The sequence below is a fragment of the Macrobrachium rosenbergii genome, chromosome 28, assembly GCF_040412425.1.
Source record: "Macrobrachium rosenbergii isolate ZJJX-2024 chromosome 28, ASM4041242v1, whole genome shotgun sequence".
Lineage (NCBI taxonomy): Eukaryota > Metazoa > Arthropoda > Malacostraca > Decapoda > Palaemonidae > Macrobrachium > Macrobrachium rosenbergii.
In genome coordinates this window covers 16966922-16986536 of record NC_089768.1, presented here as the reverse complement: position 1 = coordinate 16986536, position 19615 = coordinate 16966922, and positions in this window count along the sequence as shown.

Sequence of the window (19615 nt, the reverse complement as noted above, 5' to 3'; positions counted from 1 at the left end):
GGCGGTTCATCCGTTAATGAAGACCAACAGTTATTGTAAAAAAAGTATTGAGTCGTTTAGGAAAACAATTTGGTTACTGCCCAGAATTCCGACATTTATTAGCTCTTTTAAATCGCTTATTGATTTGCATATGAAGTGGTTAAAATTTGTTAGCTGTCACGGACCTTCTCTAGAAATTCTAAAGAAATCACTCACTTTCATGCAAAATGCTTTCTTGATTATAAATGACATCCAGACAAGAGCGATATTCAGTCGGCTGTTGTGGATCGCAGCTGGAGATAAGAAAGGATGGAACAAAGAACATACAGTTGGACAACCAGATAATCGAAAGGGTGACACCTTGTGGATGCAAATACTGTATACTGTTGAGAAAATAATAGTGGATACATAACAATACTCTGAGTAGTTGATGAATATCGATAGTTGAAGATGGCATATGACATATGTATTGTATGAGAGTAGCTGCTTTATCCAGAGAGCAAACCCGTCCACTTGCCCGGGGATCATTCCCTGATGTGGTCCCATTCTTCACACAAAACATTATAATTTTTTAGAGGTGGAATTTTAAGAAATATTACATTGTGGAGAACAGCAAATCCTTAAATGATACTGAAATATTAAAATACAGGTGACTAATGTGAATTTCTTGTTCGGGTGACTTTTTTAGTGCAAAATAGGACTCAAGAAGATGGCAATAAAAAAGCTGTACAGATGCTCAGTGCTGATTTAGTACTTCCTGGAAAACACCTATATATTTGCAAGGTACCAAAAGAAATAGTCACTTCAAAATGGCACTATTCTCAAATGTCTTGTGCCACTGCTCATGGCATCGGAGATCATATTTTCATTCAAGTCGATTACAAACGGGGCTGAGCTTTGCGATTTTTTTCCTAAAAAGCTTTAAAGGGTTGCTCATATAATTTCGATCATTATCGTGGGGTTCTAGACATGCAGCCATGTGTAAATGCTCGTAATCTTCCCAGCCTATTAGTCCGAGATGCGAAGCAAGTTTCCTGTGCGATGTCTTAGTAATGTTCAGTCTGAGACTCGGTAGAATTCTACTTTAAATTCAAAGTTTCTCTCGCCTGTTTTGCTCGGTGAATTATATATTTCACAATCTTTACTTGAATATGTGTAATCAAACACCATGCTTCATATTTGTTGTTCTTTAAAACGTCTCTCTTATGCGCGTCACTTTGCTTTGTTTTTTCCAACTTACGGGGATTTTCTTCAGCGAATGTCCGCGAGGCAAGTCAAAGACCTTTCCTGTTTTGTTCCGTAAGGACGAAGCCGCGCTATGAATGATAATAATTGTGGGGGATGACTCATTTATACTCTACACGTCCGCACAGTTGTATCACGTTTACCTTTACAATGTATGCGTACGCATATGGGTGCGTGTAATGTCTATAGTAAATCTCACATATAGAGATATATACAGTTCACACACGTACGTACGCAAATGCAATCACGCATACACACACAGATACCCACACTGCGTCTGGGTTTATTAGTGTTGTGAGGCTAATTAGCCATATACAGTAGATGAATCACACACACACACACACACACACACACGGACATGTGCTCAAACCATATCCGGCATATATGCGCATGCTGTTAGGATAGATGGAATTATCTTTAGGCGAAGATCCCAAGATTTGAAGGTCATTTCGTTGTAGAAGGTAAATGATCTCAGTATGAAAGTGGCGTGTATGTATATATATATATATATATATATATATATATATATATATATATATATATATATATATAGTATATATATATATATATATAGGTTTGATTATTTAATGAGAATACAATATAAAGTTTAATCATAAAGGTTTGATTATTTAATGAGGAGACAAGTCGTTTAATCATCATTGATCCATTTATATATATATATATATATATATATATATATATATATATATATATATATGGTCATGATTATATACACATACATACATATATATATATATATATATATATATATATATATATATATATATATACTGTATATATGGTCATGATTATATACACATACATACATACGTATCTATATATATGTGTGTGTGTATATATATAATCATAACCACTAGGAAAATGAAAGACTGGGTTGTAAATCCTGACCGTTTTGGCTTTACTTCTAAGGCATTATCGAAGGAATGATACATAATGGTGAATTTCTACCACTATGTATCAGCCCTCCGTTAATAGCTTAGAAATAAGCCGAAACTGGTGAGGATTCACACCCAGTCTTCCATTTTCTAGTGGCATATATATATATATATATATATATATATATATATATATATATATATATATATATATATATATATATATATATACACACACACACACACACACCCTTGGTAATAATCTGTGCTACATGGACAATGCTGCTTTAGGAAGTGTCAATAGCCTTGGATACTAATGAAACCGTGTCTCTTAAGGCCAACGGCAGTCACAGATGTCTGGTCATTCTATATACTGCAGGCTTCTGCCTTGGTGGCAGTAAGTGGAGCAAGAATTGTGGACATTGGTGTTGGGAAATACACCCTAAATGGCAAATAAGCCTCTTTCCGTGAGGCCATTGGCAACTATGGCTCTTGTGGGAATGAAAGAAAGATAACAGCATTCTCACAGCTCTGCTTGTGAAAGTCACTGAATGCCAAGGGTCATGGGCTTAACAGCTTCATACCATGCGTTGATATTACAAAGAAAAGAGAAAAAATAAAATGTCAGTGACGACAGAAATGATCACAGAAAGCGGACTTTTTGGCACTAGTGAGATTAAGGGGTACCTCTTGTAGTGTCAGGAAGGCTCCGTGGAGAGGTAAAAGTGTACAAACTTGTTTAATCAAGGACCTTACGAGCATATTGACAGGAGGAAAAACTGTAATCGTGAGTGTATATGATTCTGGAATGCAAAAGAATGGGGGTGAAAGAGAATGTTTTTGGACAAGTCTGAATCACTTCCTGGGTTAATTTGGGGAATAGTAAAGGATGGTTGCACCAGGTGGTTTGAATGCACAGGGAGGTAACAGAGAAAGAAAACTTGTGGTCAGGTATGAAATTCCAATGAGAATAGAGAGAGTTTTGCGGAAATATATTTGGCGATCATAAGGGTAAATAAAGGCTGCATGAGGGCATACAACAGGAATACAGGGATACAGGATAAAGCAAGGAGCGTGCGGGTTTCATGTCTTTATTATGAGCAAAATGAAAATGTTACGAAGACGTCCGAGTGACGCACTAAACATCAGCGAGACTCGTTAATTACTGGAGAATAGTTAGTTCCTCCTGTTCTAAAAGTTGTTTCCAGACAGCAATGAATCACTCATTAACGTTGAACACGGCACTTCAGATAATGGCGCAATAATTTCAAACTGACTCTGTATATTCATTAAGACTCCAAATCCAATCAGAAGAAATATCTGAGAATCTAATCCCACCCTGAACATAAATACTACGTAAACATCCAAAATGCGAGGGGGCGCCTGCTAATTATTTATTCGCATGAAATAACATAGCAGAAGATGAAGGTTTCCCAATCAAATACTTCATCAGCGTTCTGAGGTTCTAAAAATCCTCTATTAGTATTTATCGATGTAATCTCATCTTATCAGTTCTCTTAGTTATCTAGCGACCTTCTGTCGCAATCGAAAGGCGCAAGGGACAGGTAATTTTCCTGACACTTGCACTTATTCATGTATGTTAGCTATTTATATCCTTTACCAAGAAAACAAAGTGACATACACGACCATTGCCATAGTCAGTAACCTGTGGTCTGGTGATCTAAAGACGACGATTTACACAACGCCTTGTTTTGCAGCTTACAAATAATAAAAGGTTGAAAATTTTGCAGTAATTCAACGTAAGCCTTTAATATCAATTTTGCAACTTAACTTGACATTGCGACTGGTAATAGAACGCTATTGTGCACCAGTGATTAACGCCAAAAAGTTTACATTAAATGTCACCGAGGTAGGGACTTGCTGGCGTACGTATCTCTCACTGTACACCTAGTTCAAAGCTTGCCCCATGAAGGCAGGCACTGGAAAGCCGGATACTTATTGGCAATAAATAACCAAGCGGGAGCCCGAGTTTACAGCGGGACCCCAGCCCGAGTTTACACGACTATTCCTTCTCTGCATCTCACTGACCGTAGCCGATTTTTCCCGGAGTTTGGATGGTCTCGCCAGACCTTGGAGCCTTACCAGGGAGTGGCGAAGAAGATACTCCATGTCAACAAATATTCTGAGACTCAGAAACCTAGTAGAAATTAGGGTGATAGTTATTTTGTGATGCGTATAATAATGATTAAGTGTGCGGAATGGTATTACGGATTAATAAGTGTAAGTATCTGGATCAGAAACTCGAAACAAACGCACAACAGCATCAATGACCCACAAGCATTCATGTTTTCAAATAGCATTCCGTTTTATTCTATCCATGCTAACGTCAGCCATCGTTTCAAGGTATACCCTACACCCAGGACCCACTGGGTCCTAGGTACACCTTGATCACAGGATACCACAAGGGTCCAGTTACCAGACGAAACAGAGGTCGGCTGCCGAGAGGGTACAGCTGGCACCGTTAGTCACCATACTTTTTTTTTATTATTATACAGACTGGGCCACAACCGTGTGAATTGTGACCTGTTTCTTCCCTTTGTTCCGGACAAGTTCCGTGTACCTTGGATCTTCGAAAACCTACGACCAGTGTTACTCTGTAACAGATCTAAAGTTCGTCCTCACAGCGAATAAATAATCTTTTTTATTCTTGCAAAGTGCATGGAGCATCTTTTACATTTTTCATAATAATATGCTAATTATGAAAGTCTCTTCACAGTGACTGACATTAAAGACAATATGAATCGGTTCTTTTATTCGTGAATTTATGTATCACTGTATAGCAATAGTGCTGTGGGCCTTGAACACCTAAAGCACACACACACACACACACATGCACATACACAATTAATGTCCGTGGCTCGAATCTTGTCCCGGTCTGCTGCTCACCAGTCGACCCAGGCGTGAGTGGCTCTGATCCTTATAGACTTCTGGAACCCCTTTTATAAGAAATAAAAAACACGCTTGGTGAATATAAATATATATATATATATATATATATATATATATATATATATATATATATATATATATATAGAGAGAGAGAGAGAGAGAGAGAGAGAGAGAGAGAGAGAGAGAGAGAGAGTGGTAAGGCTGAGTACTTTTATTTTTGGCTAACTAAATTTTCATATTTATGTTCTCTTTTTAGTGGAAAAGGATTCTGAAAAGAAAATGAACATATTGATCATATTTCAGAATTTTTTTTTACACATTTAACTTCTTTGATTGTGTTAAATTTTTGTTTGATAGTGTTGACGGAGTTTAGAATTATTATTATTATTATTATTATTATTATTATTGTAAATCAACATGAAGTGCTCTTTATATCATACAAGCTTCTAAGGACATTAATTGACAATGCAAGCTCTCACGGAATACAGTGTTATAAAGAGGAGAAAGGATAGAGAAAAAACAGCAAAATTAGTAACAAATGAAGATAAATTAGATGAATGCATTCACAAGAAACAACAATATGATTCAGTAAAACTAAGTGCGTGGTGCGTGAAGGCTTTGCGAATGTGATGCAAGCTGCTAGCATTAGTTCTTGGGATGCAGGCACTAAAGGCGCTGGCTGAAGTTCCTTGCTGAAATAGGACTCACAGGAGAGGCCCCAAAAGCGAATCATATTCCGACAGTGGTCTTTATCATAAAAAATCCGTAGGGGGTTAGTGCAGTCAGTGCGCCTCATGCGATGCACGGTAGGTATTGCTTAAGGTTCTTTGCAGCGTTCGTTCGGCCCCTAGCTGTAACCCCTTTGATTCCTTTTATTGTACCCCCGTTCATAATCTCTTCCATCTTACTTTGCACCCTCTCCTAACAATTGTTTCACAGTGCAATTGCAAGGTTTTCCTCCTGTTAAACCTTTCAAACCTTTATACTGTCAATTTCCGTTTCAGCGCTGAATGACCTTATAGGTCCCAATGCTTGGCCTTTGGCCCAAGTTCTATATTCTGTCCTATTTATCATAAGAGCGATATTTTGGGAAATTGGAAACCAACGTAGATTGTGTAGCATCTCAGATTAACCTTACTAACCACAATAAGTTTGTGTTGGTAATTCTAAGCAGGCATTTCTTTAAAAATGAATACATATACCAACATTGCATAACAGCAGTGCCACTAGTTTATTATGGCTATCTCAAATGGCTATTGACGATATTTCCCATTGAGCATGAACTTGTAGTTAACATATTTATTGATACGATTATTTTCTCTGGCTCGGCGGGATAGAGTGTTTTTATATATTAAATGAGTAAGGAAAACAAAGATGGACTTTTGTAACACGAGAACACAAAAACACAATCAGATATTTGAATAAGTAATCTTGTATCATTCTTACTCAAGGTCTACTTTTTATATATAACTTTGCTATGCGTTCTTATTATGGGGATCAAATTTTGGTGAACCATTCAGATTGCTTGCACGGATCACGGAAGGCCCCACTGAGCTAATAAAAGGTCGCATGTGGTTCATTAGTCTAGCTCGTACGCGTGTGACAGCGAGGCGGATAATACAGATAAGTTATCAGCGATTCTTTCTTTCCTTCCTTTGATATTTTCCTTCGTCCTCTGTTGAGGGATTCGTTAGATTTGTTGTTAGTTTAAAATCAGATTTCTGGGCTTACGTCAGTGGAGTCAGTTTTATCTTTGATCTTTTGAAATCATCTTGAATAAAAAATGGTAGTTCTTATTGAGGCCTTTTCAGATGATTGTCTGCTCGGTTATCTTCCACCAGCTTTATTACAAGTATATATGACTTCTTCCATCATCATGAGTGTTAGCTGTTCCTCTAGAGTTAGTGCACGCTACTCGTTTCACAGAGCATCTGAATCTGTATCCTGCTGGGATGCTAATGAACAGAGTAGTCTTCCTGACGGTGGTTGCTCCTGTATTGTAAAGAGACTCTACTTCTAAGACTTATCTTTTCTTGATTATGCATGTGTTTAATTTTTCTTTTTTTCTCTCATTTCCTTGAGCTGTTATTTTCCTTTGCTGTTTTTCCCTTTTTTCACTCGCAGGAATACTCTTCTGCTGATACTTGTCCAGCAAGATGTTGTCATTTCGTTTCAGTCAAATTTTAGGTCTATAGATGCATAAATGCTACTACTACTACTACTACTACTACTACTACTACTACTACTACTAGTAACAATAAACTGGTGGAGTACAGCTCATATTCATTTTCGCGAATGCTTTTAGCCTAAGGTGTAAGCTATGAAAACTACCGGAAGGTTGTGTGACGCTACTGTAGGAAGAACAGTGACAGTCTGAAATTTAGTGACGTCATGCAGTCCTGATCAATAATGCTATATATCGATTTCCTTGTTCCGCGGAGAGCAGGTAAATTTGTGTGCTGTTACCAAGATTCAACTGTCATTGCTGAGAGAAACCGAGTTACTTTGCAATTTTACCCGATGGTATGCTTTGTACACAGTTATGTCATGGGGACAATCGTGAGCTGTTTGAAAAATTAACATTAAAATTTTCATCGATTGCAGCAGTTACCTAGATATATGAAGCAATATATTGACGTCGTTCATTTCATTCAGGTTCGTTTCAGCATTGTCAAGTAAAGTCATACGATAAAATTCCTGAATCAATTGATAAACCGCGTGTTTGTCAAGGTTCTGTGTGGCTGAAAGTGTCAGGGATAAAGAGATTTATTTGCCGTCAGTGACACTGAAATTTTGACTGATCGGTTAAAAAAAAGTGGTACGGTATCAGTAAATCGAAACTGCTTGGTATTGAAGACATTGACTGATAAATGAACATAGGTTGTCCCCAATTAGCGTTTGCTAATCTTCTCTCTTTAACAGATGCCCAGAATACTAAGCGAGCGAGATCTCGTTTTGTCTTGCCGTTAATTTTCTGAAGCGATGAGATGACTATTAAGGTCTGCACTCAAGTTCATTTTTAGTTTTCTGTAAAAGAAAACCGTTGTGCCGGCTTTGTCCGTCAGTCCGCACTTTTTCTGTCCCCCCTCACACCCTCAGATCTTAAAAACTACTGAGGCTAGAGGGCTGCAAATTGGTATTTTGATCATCCACCCTCCAATCTTCAAACATACCAAATTGCAGCCCTCTAGCTTTAGTAGTTTTTATTTTATTTAAGGTTAAAGTTGACCAAAATCGTGCTTATGGCAACGATATAGGATATGTCACTGCCGGGCAGTGGTTAAAGTTTCATGGGCCACGGCTCGTACAGCCTTAACCGAGATCACCGAAAGATAGGTCTATTTTCGGTGACCTTGATTGTACGCTGTAGTGGCTGTACAGAAAACATGATTGCGCCGAAGAAACTTCGCCGCTTATTTTACTTGTTATTCATCGAAAGCGATAAGGAACCGACTTTATGATTTCCCTTCTGTTACGTGAGGTTTTGAGTCTTCTTAACTTGAAAGTATTGCGTGATGTTGTGCATACGAAATAAAAAAAAAACTAATTGAACATAATAACAATATACAGCAAAAGAGAAAAAAACACTAAAAATCATTATTGACAAAACTTTTGGACAGATTCATACTGAGGACGATCTACAGAGATTTTGATAAGACAGAACTGTCTTCGTAGACGGCTTAGGGTAGAGCAAAATGGCAAGCTGTGACTTTGGCGCGCCTGTTTCCACAGGAAGAATCATTACACGACAGCTTATTATTATTACTATTATATTATTTGCACTAGTAGTAGCAGAAATGGTAGTACTATTAGTAGTAAGCATTTAGTTATTCATTTAGGTGAATTTGTTTCTGATACGTCGGTACTTGTAGCTCAGTACATCACGCATTTCACTCGAGCACACATTCCTAGAGTTGGTAGAGGGTGGGTGTCGCCATTTAGCTCGTTTATCCGTAATTATGGGTTCCTGTCGACGCTTCGGTGGCTCCGTTTCCCGCTCCGGAAATGTCAGACATAATGCGAGACAATGTTGGTTCATTTACATGCCACATGTCTGAAATGTGACGTGTATGATTTATATATATATATATATATATATATATATATATATATATATATATATATATATATATATATATATATATATATATATATTTATATTTATATTTATATATACATAAATATATATGTGTGTGTTTGTGTGTGCTCATGTGTGTGTATGCACGCATGTGACGGAGAGCGAAGTTCTTTATTGGAAGAAAAAGAGAAATGATTACCTGGTTGAACTGCACATGACAACAATGCATACAGAACTCTGAATTTACATTAAAAACGCTTGAAGTTGACCGATAAAGAGATAAGAGATACTAGAGTAAAGCCTTTGCGATAACGTTAAGTATATTAATTTTGTTTGCAATTTTCGCTTGCTCTGAAAATATCGGGTCAATCATCGACTGATAATTTTTTCGGCTAACATTCAGTTTCGTATGTAATATCGATATGCGCATCCATATCGTGCTTTGATCAGTTTTGGGTTGCTAAATCGTGCTTCCTGTATCTGCGGCATGTAACCCTGCCACATGCGTCCATGTGGACAATGGAACGAGGGTGATAAATTAAAATCGTACATTCTTAATACTCCCGTATATTGAAGACAAACAGACAATAGCGTGAAAGCAGAGAGAAGTCTCACGCCCGTGGAAAGAACATTAGTAATGTTGCCACGATGCATAATCAGGCTAGTGGTCTTACAATAAGTATGCAGTAATGGTTATGAGGGATAAATGATAATGTAAACATAATTTTCCTGTGAGACAATAATAAAGTAAATGTACATTCAATAGTTATGATATTTGATATCTATACACTTCCTTACAATCAAACACGTAAAAGAAATGTTATTTGTTGTAAACAGGAAGGAAAGGAGCAAAGTTGCAGAGGGGTGAGAAGTCGTTTGACAGGCATTCCATACGCAGGTGTACAAATAGGGTTGTAAAACGCGGAGGGGTACAGACTAGTTTAATTAAATGATAAGGACTGCCTCCCTCAGCCCCCTCTAAACACTAGAAGATCCCATATCAAATTGGTCATAACGAGTGGACTGATGGTCCCGTGGAGATGAGTCCTTCAATCCCGCTGTTGACATAAGCTGACCTGCTTTCTCTGCACCTTCGCCTACGCTTCTTCTATCATGCAGATACGGATGAACAGTCTAATATAATTTTTCATTACATGCCACGAAACGTCTGTTGTTATCAGTATTTATTAGGTAGATAAAGAGAAATGTGATAATGAACTCAGTTCTGTCATTGTAGGGAACCGCACGAGTCCTCTAAACAATCTCTTACCAATCTTTAGGTCAGTGCCTATGTATTGCCAGAACGCCACCTTAATCTGAACCAACTAATCAACCCATGATTGCTTCCATAAACCTGTTGGACAGATGGAAACGTGCTGCCCTAAGTGTGGTAAAAATCAACGCATGGTTTTCAGAAATCAAGCAATCCATCAATTGTTTTCTGCGAAACGGGAGAACATGTATCTTTTATTCTCTCCTTTTTTTCTGGGGTGGAGATGGAGGCAAGAGCCCTATTGAGACAGATGGCGTTTTGGAAATTTTTTTTCTTTCATCTTGATCCTATTGTGTCGCCCAGTTCTAAAGCTCTTTTTTCAAAAGTTTCCAAATTGTTCCAAGTCAGAATTCTGAGGGGAATGAGAATAACTATTCAAAAGGAACAATCTAGTCTTATAAAACATGAATAAGAACAAGAAAAAAAGTATTAGCATGTGAATTGCAAAGGCAATAGTGACAAAGTTCCTCTCTGAATGTAAAGCTATAACAATGATGTAAGATTGTCTATTCTAAGAGAGGGCGAATTCAGAAATGACTGAGATAGTTTTCTGAGTCCCGTTCATCCTTTACCCGCTGAATCAATGTATGTATGTATGTATATATATATATATATATATATATATATATATATATATATATATATATATATATATATATATATATATATATATATATATATATATATATATATATATATATATATATATATACACACACACACACACACACACTATAGAGAGGCGTGTGCTATGCTGCGCGGGGCAAGAAAGCAGTTGAAGGACTCCCGGTTTAAACATGGCTGCCAGTCGTAAATGCGTCCTCCGTCTTAAGGACTTCTCTTCGGGTGTTACATTGACCTCATACAAATCAGCGTTGCAATACCTATGGTAATCATTGCCATTAATAAATAATGTGGCCTTAAGGGAATAAAAGAAATTTCCAAGAAATTGATAAAATGGTAAGAATAAATTGACGATACGTTATAAATTTTCAGGAAAACTAGCTTCCTTCATAAACTTCAAAATATCCTCTCCGAGATCCCAGGAAATACGATAATTACCCACTTCATTAATGAACTCTGAGAAGAAACGATTTCTCAAGTTCCCAAGGTTTGGGAACTAAACCAGCGCAGAGTGCTACACAGAGACTGATGACAATAATACGAAATACAATTTCCCCTGAAGGAATTCTTGGCACGGGAGAGTTTTTGATACAAACCAAGTGATGCAGAGTACGATCAAAAGTAAAAAAAAAGCTTTGTGGGCTTTTGGGCCTCATCCTTGAAGTTCTTGGGCCCTCTCCAGGCCCGCTTCCCCAGCCTGGCAGGATACCTGCCTTCCTCCGAGGAAGCAGCCTCTGGGTCGGACCCTTCCCTTCAAGGCTACCCTCAAGAGACTGGCGAGCCTTGTGGGCTTTTGGGCCTCTTCCTTGAAGTTCTTGGGCCCTCTCCAGGCCCGCTTCCCCAGCCTGGCAGGATACCTGCCTTCCTCCAAGGAAGCAGCCTCTGGGTCGGACCCTTCCCTTCAAGGCTGCCCTCAAGAGACCGGCGTGCATTGGTTGCTTTTGGCCTCTTCCTTGAAGTTCTTGGGCCCTCTCCAGGCCTGCTTCCCCAGCCTGGCAGGATGCCTGCCTTCCTCCGAGGAAGCAGCCTCTAGATTGGACCCTTCCCTTCAAGGCTGCCCTCAAGACACTGGCGAGCCTTGTGGGCTTTTGGGCCTCTTCCTTGAAGGTCTTAGGCCCTCTCCAGGCCCGCCCCCACCAGCCTGGCAGGATACCTGCCTTCCTCCAAGGAAGCAGCCTCTGGTTAGGACACTTCCCTTCAAGGCTGCCCTCAAGAGACTGGCGAGCCTTGTGGGCTTTTGGGCCTCTTCCTTGAAGTTCTTAGGCCCTCTCCAGGCCCGCCTCCCCAGCCTGGCAGGATACCTGCATTCCTCCAAGGAAGCAGCCTCTGGTTCGGACCCTTCCCTTCAAGGCTGCCCTCAAGAGACCGGCGTGCATTGGTTGCTTTTGGCCTCTTCCTTGAAGTTCTTGGGCCCTCTCCAGGCCTGCTTCCCCAGCCTGGCAGGATGCCTGCCTTCCTCCGAGGAAGCAGCCTCTAGATCGGACCCTTCCCTTCAAGGCTGCCCTCAAGACACTGGCGAGCCTTGTGGGCTTTTGGGCCTCTTCCTTGAAGTTCTTAGGCCCTCTCCAGGCCCACCCCCACCAGCCTGGCAGGATACCTGCCTTCCTCCAAGGAAGCAGCCTCTGGTTAGGACACTTCCCTTCAAGGCTGCCCTCAAGAGACTGGCGAGCCTTGTGGCTTTTGGGCCTCTTCCTTGAAGTTCTTAGGCCCTCTCCAGGCCCGCCTCCCCAGCCTGGCAGGATACCTGCCTTCCTCCAAGGAAGCAGCCTCTGGTTCGGACCCTTCCCTTCAAGGCTGCCCTCAAGAGACCGGCGTGCATTGGTTGCTTTTGGCCTCTTCCTTGAAGTTCTTGGGCCCCTCCAGGCCTGCTTCCCCAGCCTGGCAGGATGCCTGCCTTCCTCCGAGGAAGCAGCCTCTAGATCGGACCCTTCCCTTCAAGGCTGCCCTCAAGACACTGGCGAGCCTTGTGGGCTTTTGGGCCTCTTCCTTGAAGTTCTTAGGCCCTCTCCAGGCCCGCCCCCACCAGCCTGGCAGGATACCTGCCTTCCTCCAAGGAAGCAGCCTCTGGTTAGGACACTTCCCTTCAAGGCTGCCCTCAAGACACTGGCGAGCCTTGTGGGCTTCTGGGCCTCTTCCTTGAAGTTCTTAGGCCCTCTCCAGGCCCGCCTCCCCAGCCTGGCAGGATACATGCCTTCCTCCGAGGAAGCAGCCTCTGGGTCGGACCCTTCCCTTCAAGGCTGCCCTCAAGACACTGGTGAGCCTTGTGGGTTTTTGGGCCTCTTCCTTGAAGTTCTTAGGTCCTCTCCAGGCCTGCCTCCACAGCCTGGCAGGATACCTGTTCCTACGAGGAAGCAGCCTCTGGTTCGGATCCTTCCCTTCAAGGTTGCCCTCAAGAGACCGGCGAGCCTTGTGGGCTTTTGGGCCTCTTCTTTGAAGTTCTTAGGCTCTCTCCAGGCCTGCCTCCCCAGCCTGGCAGGATACTTGCCTTCCTCCAAGGAAGCAGCCTCTGGGTCAGACCCTTCCCTTCAAGGCTGCCCTCAAGAGACTGGCAAGCCTTGTGGGCTTTTGGGCCCCTTCCTTGAAGTTCTTAGGCCCTCTCCAGGCCCGCCTCCCCAGCCTGGCAGGATACCCTTCTTCCTCCAAGGAAGCAGCCTCTAGATAGGACCCTTCCCTTCAAGGCTGCCCTCAAGAGACTGGCGAGCCTTGTGAGCTTTTGGGCCTCTTCCTTGAAGTTCTTAGGCCCTCTCCAAGCTTGCCTCCCCAGCCTGGCAAGATACCTGCCTTCCTCCGAGGAAGCAGCCTCTGGTTCGGACCCTTCCCTTCAAGGCTGCCCTCAAGAGACTGGCGAGCCTTGTGGGCTTTTGGGCATCCTTGAAGTTTTTTTCCAGGCCCTTCCTCAGGATACCTGCCTTCCTCCAGGAAGCAGCCTCTGGGTCGGACCCTTCCCTTCAAGGCTGCCCTTTTAGCGTTGGGGTTTTGGCGGTTTTGGCCCTCTCAGGTCCGCTTCCCCAGCCTGGCAGGATACCTTCCTTCCTCCTAGGAAGCAGCCTCTGGGTCGGACCCTTCCCTTCAAGGCTGCCTTCAAGAGACTGGCGAGCCTTGGAGACTTTTGGGCCTCTTCCTTGAAGTTCTTAGGCCCTCTCCAGGTCCGCTTCCCCAGCCTGGCAGGATACCTGCCTTCCTCCAAGGAAGCAGCCTCTGGTTCGGACCCTTCCCTTCAAGGATGCCCTCAAGAGACTGGCGAGCCTTGTGGGCTTTTGGGCCTCATCCTTGATGTTTCTGGGCCCTCTCCAGGCCTTCTTCCCCTGCCTGGCAGGATATCTGCCTTCCTCCGAGGAGGCAGCCACAACTCCATACTGCTGCGCGAAGTAGTCCATATTTTCATCAGTAAATAATTGTAGACTGAAGTTATCTGCCATTCTCATGATGTACTTTTCCCTCTGAAAAATCTTCGTCATCCAGTCCATTTTAACCATACTTTTCTCATTCTTTGCTCACATGCTGTCTCTGAAGGCTTCAAGACGACTTGGAGGATCCCGGAGATGGCCACTGGAGGCCATGGAGTCAGTGCACCTATTAAGTTATGGTGCTATACGCATGCGTGATTGGCATTTCTCTCGTCCTTTTAGGAGCTGGAAACAGAAAGATTCTAAAACGTCTTCATGGAAAACACAAAGATATTACGGTACCAGGCGACAATGATTCTTTCTCGCAGCAAAGGATGTGAACTTTTCTTGAATGCTTTATTGCCACGAAAAATCAATATTTAAAAAAAAGAAATATAGATTTAGCAAAAAATCATCATTATCATATCCTTTTCTCCTGTTCCAGCCTTAAGAATAGGTGGTCCTAAAGTCCTTTTTTCCTTTCTACCTGTCTCTCTTGGCGAATGTTTTTAACAGATCGTAGACGCCTGAGGGAACGAATGCATCCCTGTCTGACCTAGGCCGGTCAGAGAACAGACGAGAGAGAACCAAGCTATAGTGGAGACAAGACGTATTCGGGCTGTCTTTCCATCCTTTGTCTATTGTCTTTATTAGTGAATGGTGAAGTACGAAGTAATACCCGGGACTTCCGATCGTCCGTTGTATGCGCAGCAACGCTTTGTCCTAAGGTAAAGTCTGTGTTTTGTTCAAAACTTCGTCCATTCTTCTATCCTCTTTTCTGTATTTCCAAATCTTTCTTTGTTTCATTCTCCAACCACCATTGAAGGTAATCGCTTGTACGAAGTCTAAGATAAGCCAAATAATTATATTGTTAGCTTCATCCATTTTATTCCAGTAAAAATAACTAGGACTTAGGTTAAGCCAGTCATTTTTACGACTGGTATTCGTTGTGCCTCTCGTTCATTGTTTGGAAGAACTGTTGCGTTGTATTTAATACCATCTTAACGAGTAGAGATTTTTTTGTCTGCGTCCGCATTTGGTGACGTTTATCATAAAGTCTTTATTCCTTGAATATTCTTTGTTAAGGTTAATTACCCTTAACTGGCGACCTTTGGTTAATTAATGTCTGTCTTTGAGGTTAATTTGTGGCTTCAAGTGACAGGTTACGTGTATTCTTGGCTTGCAGGGCCGTGAAAAATTACGTAAATTAGACAATAACTGATCAGCCAAGATGCGCACGTAACAATATATATATATATATATATATATATATATATATATATATATATATATATATATATATATATATATATATATATATATATATATATATATATATATATATATATATATATATATATATATATATATAATATATATAAAATAATAATTTCAAGATTTCCAAGTGAATCTTGTGTGTGTGTGTATGCAGTTTTTTTGTAGTTACAACCGAGCGTCGTCGTAGGAAAATCCCAATGTGATTTTTTAAAAATTTTTAATGTCCATTCTTTTTTTTTTTGCAGGGAAAGTAACTTACATCTTGATCCGTGTCTATTAGAGGCCCATTTGCATAACCATTAAAAGAAATTGAAATATTCGTATTTTATCCCTTTATTTCCTTTGCTCGAATGTTGTGTAGAAAGACACTGATTAAATATTTCCTTAAAATGGAGATCGCAACAGCAAGGATTATCTTCAAAAAGTGATATAGTATTCTTTCGCCTGGTATTAACTCTAGAGCCCTTCTTGTTCCAACGTCCTCTTCTACCTTTCTTTACGTTTATAATCCCTTCCGGAACCTTTGTCCTAAAAGATAGTGTGGAAGCCACTTTCTCTCCTTTTCATAAGAGTACAGTATATGGAAAGGTTGGGGCGTTTTTGCAAGCAACTCTCTCTAACATGTAGAAGATTAGAGGAAAAAAGTAAGTATAGCTTAGTTTTACCAGACCACTGAGCTGATTAACAGCTCTCCTAGGGCTGGCCCGATGGATTAGACTTATTTTACGTGGCTAAGAACCAATTGATTACTTAGCAACGGGACCTACAGCTTATTGTGGAATCCGAACCACATTATAGCGAGAAATGAATTTCTATCACCAGAAATAAATTCCTCTAACTCTTCATCAGCCAGAAGATTAGAGGAACCACAAGCAAAGTAATAAAGGACATCCCTGCTAAAGAGAGCCATCGCGATGAGAATTGTAGTAGTTACTCTTGCTTTTTGTTAATAGAAAACGAAAGAATACGCCTTAAAAGAAAATGGATTTCGAGGACGCATTTACACCAGAAACTATTGTATATTTTCCCCTCGTAATTTCTCTCTCTCTCTCTCTCTCTCTCTCTCTCTCTCTCTCTCTCTCTCTCTCTCTCTCTCTCTCTCTCTCTCTCTCTCTCTCTCTCGTTGTATTTAATTATGCGATCAATTCCTTTATTTCAACAGATTTTTAATAGCCTAATGCAGATTCATGTTATTCTCAGATATGAGTTGGAAACATGATAAAATATGATGAATTTTGCCATATATTTAAGAATTCTTAAACTAAAAAAGTGTATAGCATAAGGTTTAAATTCGTATGCCATTCCTTGATCGGGTATTTTACCGATAAAAAGTCTGTTGGATTACCAAGAGAATGCAGGAACTGTAGTAGCCTACTGTTGTTGAAATGTCAGGTCGCTTTCCTTCTTATGATAGCAATTGAATATAACAATAATAATAATTTGGAAGTGAGAGAAAGAGAGAGATCACGCATTTGTTCCTTGTGCCATAGCTATTTCCTATTTTGCTCGTTGTGTGTATATCTACGGTATTTTCATGTCATATTGAGTACATAGTGACCTTTTTGCACCTCACAGATTCCTTAAGTTTTCCTTTATCTCTTTTCAGTGTTGCTACAAAAGAAGAAAAGAAAACACCACTCTCTCTCTCTCTGTGTAAGAATGAAAAATACTTTTGAAAACCATAAAACAAATATGAAGATGTATAGTGTATTAGATAGTACAATAATTATGATGTAAGTCACTGCAAAGGTTGGTGAGCTGAATACAAAGAAAAGGCATTTGGTCTTGTTCTTATTATCACCTGCCTTCAAGCTGGATTTTACTTTCCAGCTCATTCAGCTACCTTACGACAATCCTGTACTCTCCCCCCCTCTCTCTCTCTCTCTCTCTCTCTCTCTCTCTCTCTCTCTCTCTCTCTCTCTCTCTCTCTCTCTCTCTCTCTCTCTCTCTCAGCCATCCGTTCTATACCTGCTCCTCTATATGTTAGCGTTTGGGCTAAGTACTTGAAATTTTGTAGTGACATCTTGGCTCTGTACAATCAGCATCTCAGCTGAAAAATGTTTCAACCAATAATGGTGCAACTTTTCGATCAATACAAACCGACTGAGGAAATCAGCTGTGGATGGGATATTGACACAACCAGAAACAAATTAGTAATAAAGAATGAAATATAATTAAAGGAACAACCAACTTTGGAAAATGAGGGAACAGGGTTGAAAAGGGGAAAACAAACAATTAGGAACAGCAGATTTGGAGATATAAGATTATAAATGTTGAATTAACAAAGGCACGGAAGTATTATGAGTATGCTATGAAATGTAAGTGTTAAGAGCTTTCGATGAGGTAAGAATATTTTGATAATTTGATACGATATGAAAATTACAAACATTCGATAATTCTGGAAAAATTGACTAGTTAGTAGTAGGAAGACAAACATGGAAAAAAAAAAAAAATTGTTTAATAATGGCACCGGGGAACAATAACTATAAGAAAATTAACAATAGCAAGCAGGGATTAAGGAAGAAATAAATTAATTGACCTAATAAAACGTAAACAAAGAAATGTCAAGACCGTAAGAAGTGCGAAGCGTCATGCCGAGTCGCCGACGTACAATAATGTCTAAAGCCGTAACGGATGGGGATGGATGGGTGACATGACTGAATAATTCTCCTTTCCCGTTATAGTTACCCCAATGACATAATAATGAGAGTTAAGATAACCCTTTAGGGCTAAATGGAATTAAGATACACGAAGACTCCTAAACATTGATAAAATCAGTTTCCATCAGGATACACACGCATATATAGATACTGTATATATACATATAAATGTATTTATTTATTAATTACAATAGGGCTGTATTAAGTGGGTCAGCGAGCATTTTATGAAAATGTATATATATACAATATATATATAATATATACATATGTATATATACAGTATATATAAATATATATATATATATATATATATATATATATATATATATATATATATATATATATATAAAAGGGGTAACGAGTAATTTACGAGCTATCATTTCCAAGGCCCAAACTTTGGAAGTCTAGTTAGAATTGAGCTCATGTTAAGCCATTTGCTTTTTGAAAAGCCTGTGGAAAACCGACGACATATCTCGTAATCTGTTACCAAGTCCTTATACGAAATCTGTCCAGAAATTGAACACTTACAACTCTAGAAGAGAATTTGGCAATGCTTTTGTAAATTCGTGATAATTTTCCAGGGTAGTTAACTTTAACTTTTACCTATCCATAAGGTTTCTCTGATTACAGGTGGAGCCTATTTTAATTCGAGTAAGAAGTGCTGTACCAGTTACTTGAAATTCACAGGGGACTTTCATACGATCATTTTCCTTGCTTCTTCCAACAACTTTCGGCATTCTTTCATTCGGCTATAAAATGTATCAAGTGCCGTATCGGACTTTTCAAATAAGCTCGAATATCGCAACAAAATTTTAAATAATGTACAGGTATGTGTGTGTGTGTGTGTGTGTGTGTGTGTGAGAGAGAGAGAGAGAGAGAGAGAGAGAGAGAGAGAGAGAGAGAGAGAGAGAGAGAGAGATAATTGTCGTGGTGGGGAATTCCTCACCTTAAAACATCATTATGGTATTAAATCTTTCAAAGGAGGGCTCTTTTATATGAAAGAAACTCAATTCAAATAATGTACCTTAATGATCTAACTACTTCCTTTACCTTATACGTAATCATAGGGGATCAGAACGCTTTTGTGCCTAATCATAAAAGACTTTTTTCGGAGTAAAATTTACAGTATATGAAAATAATTTTGTCTATCACCCCCACTCCCCAATAATAATAATAATAATAATAATAATAATAATAATAATAATAATAGGTTCTTTAGTCTTCAATAATAATAATAATAATAGGTTCTTTAGTCTTCGTGATCACTAAAATACACGAGCTGCCTC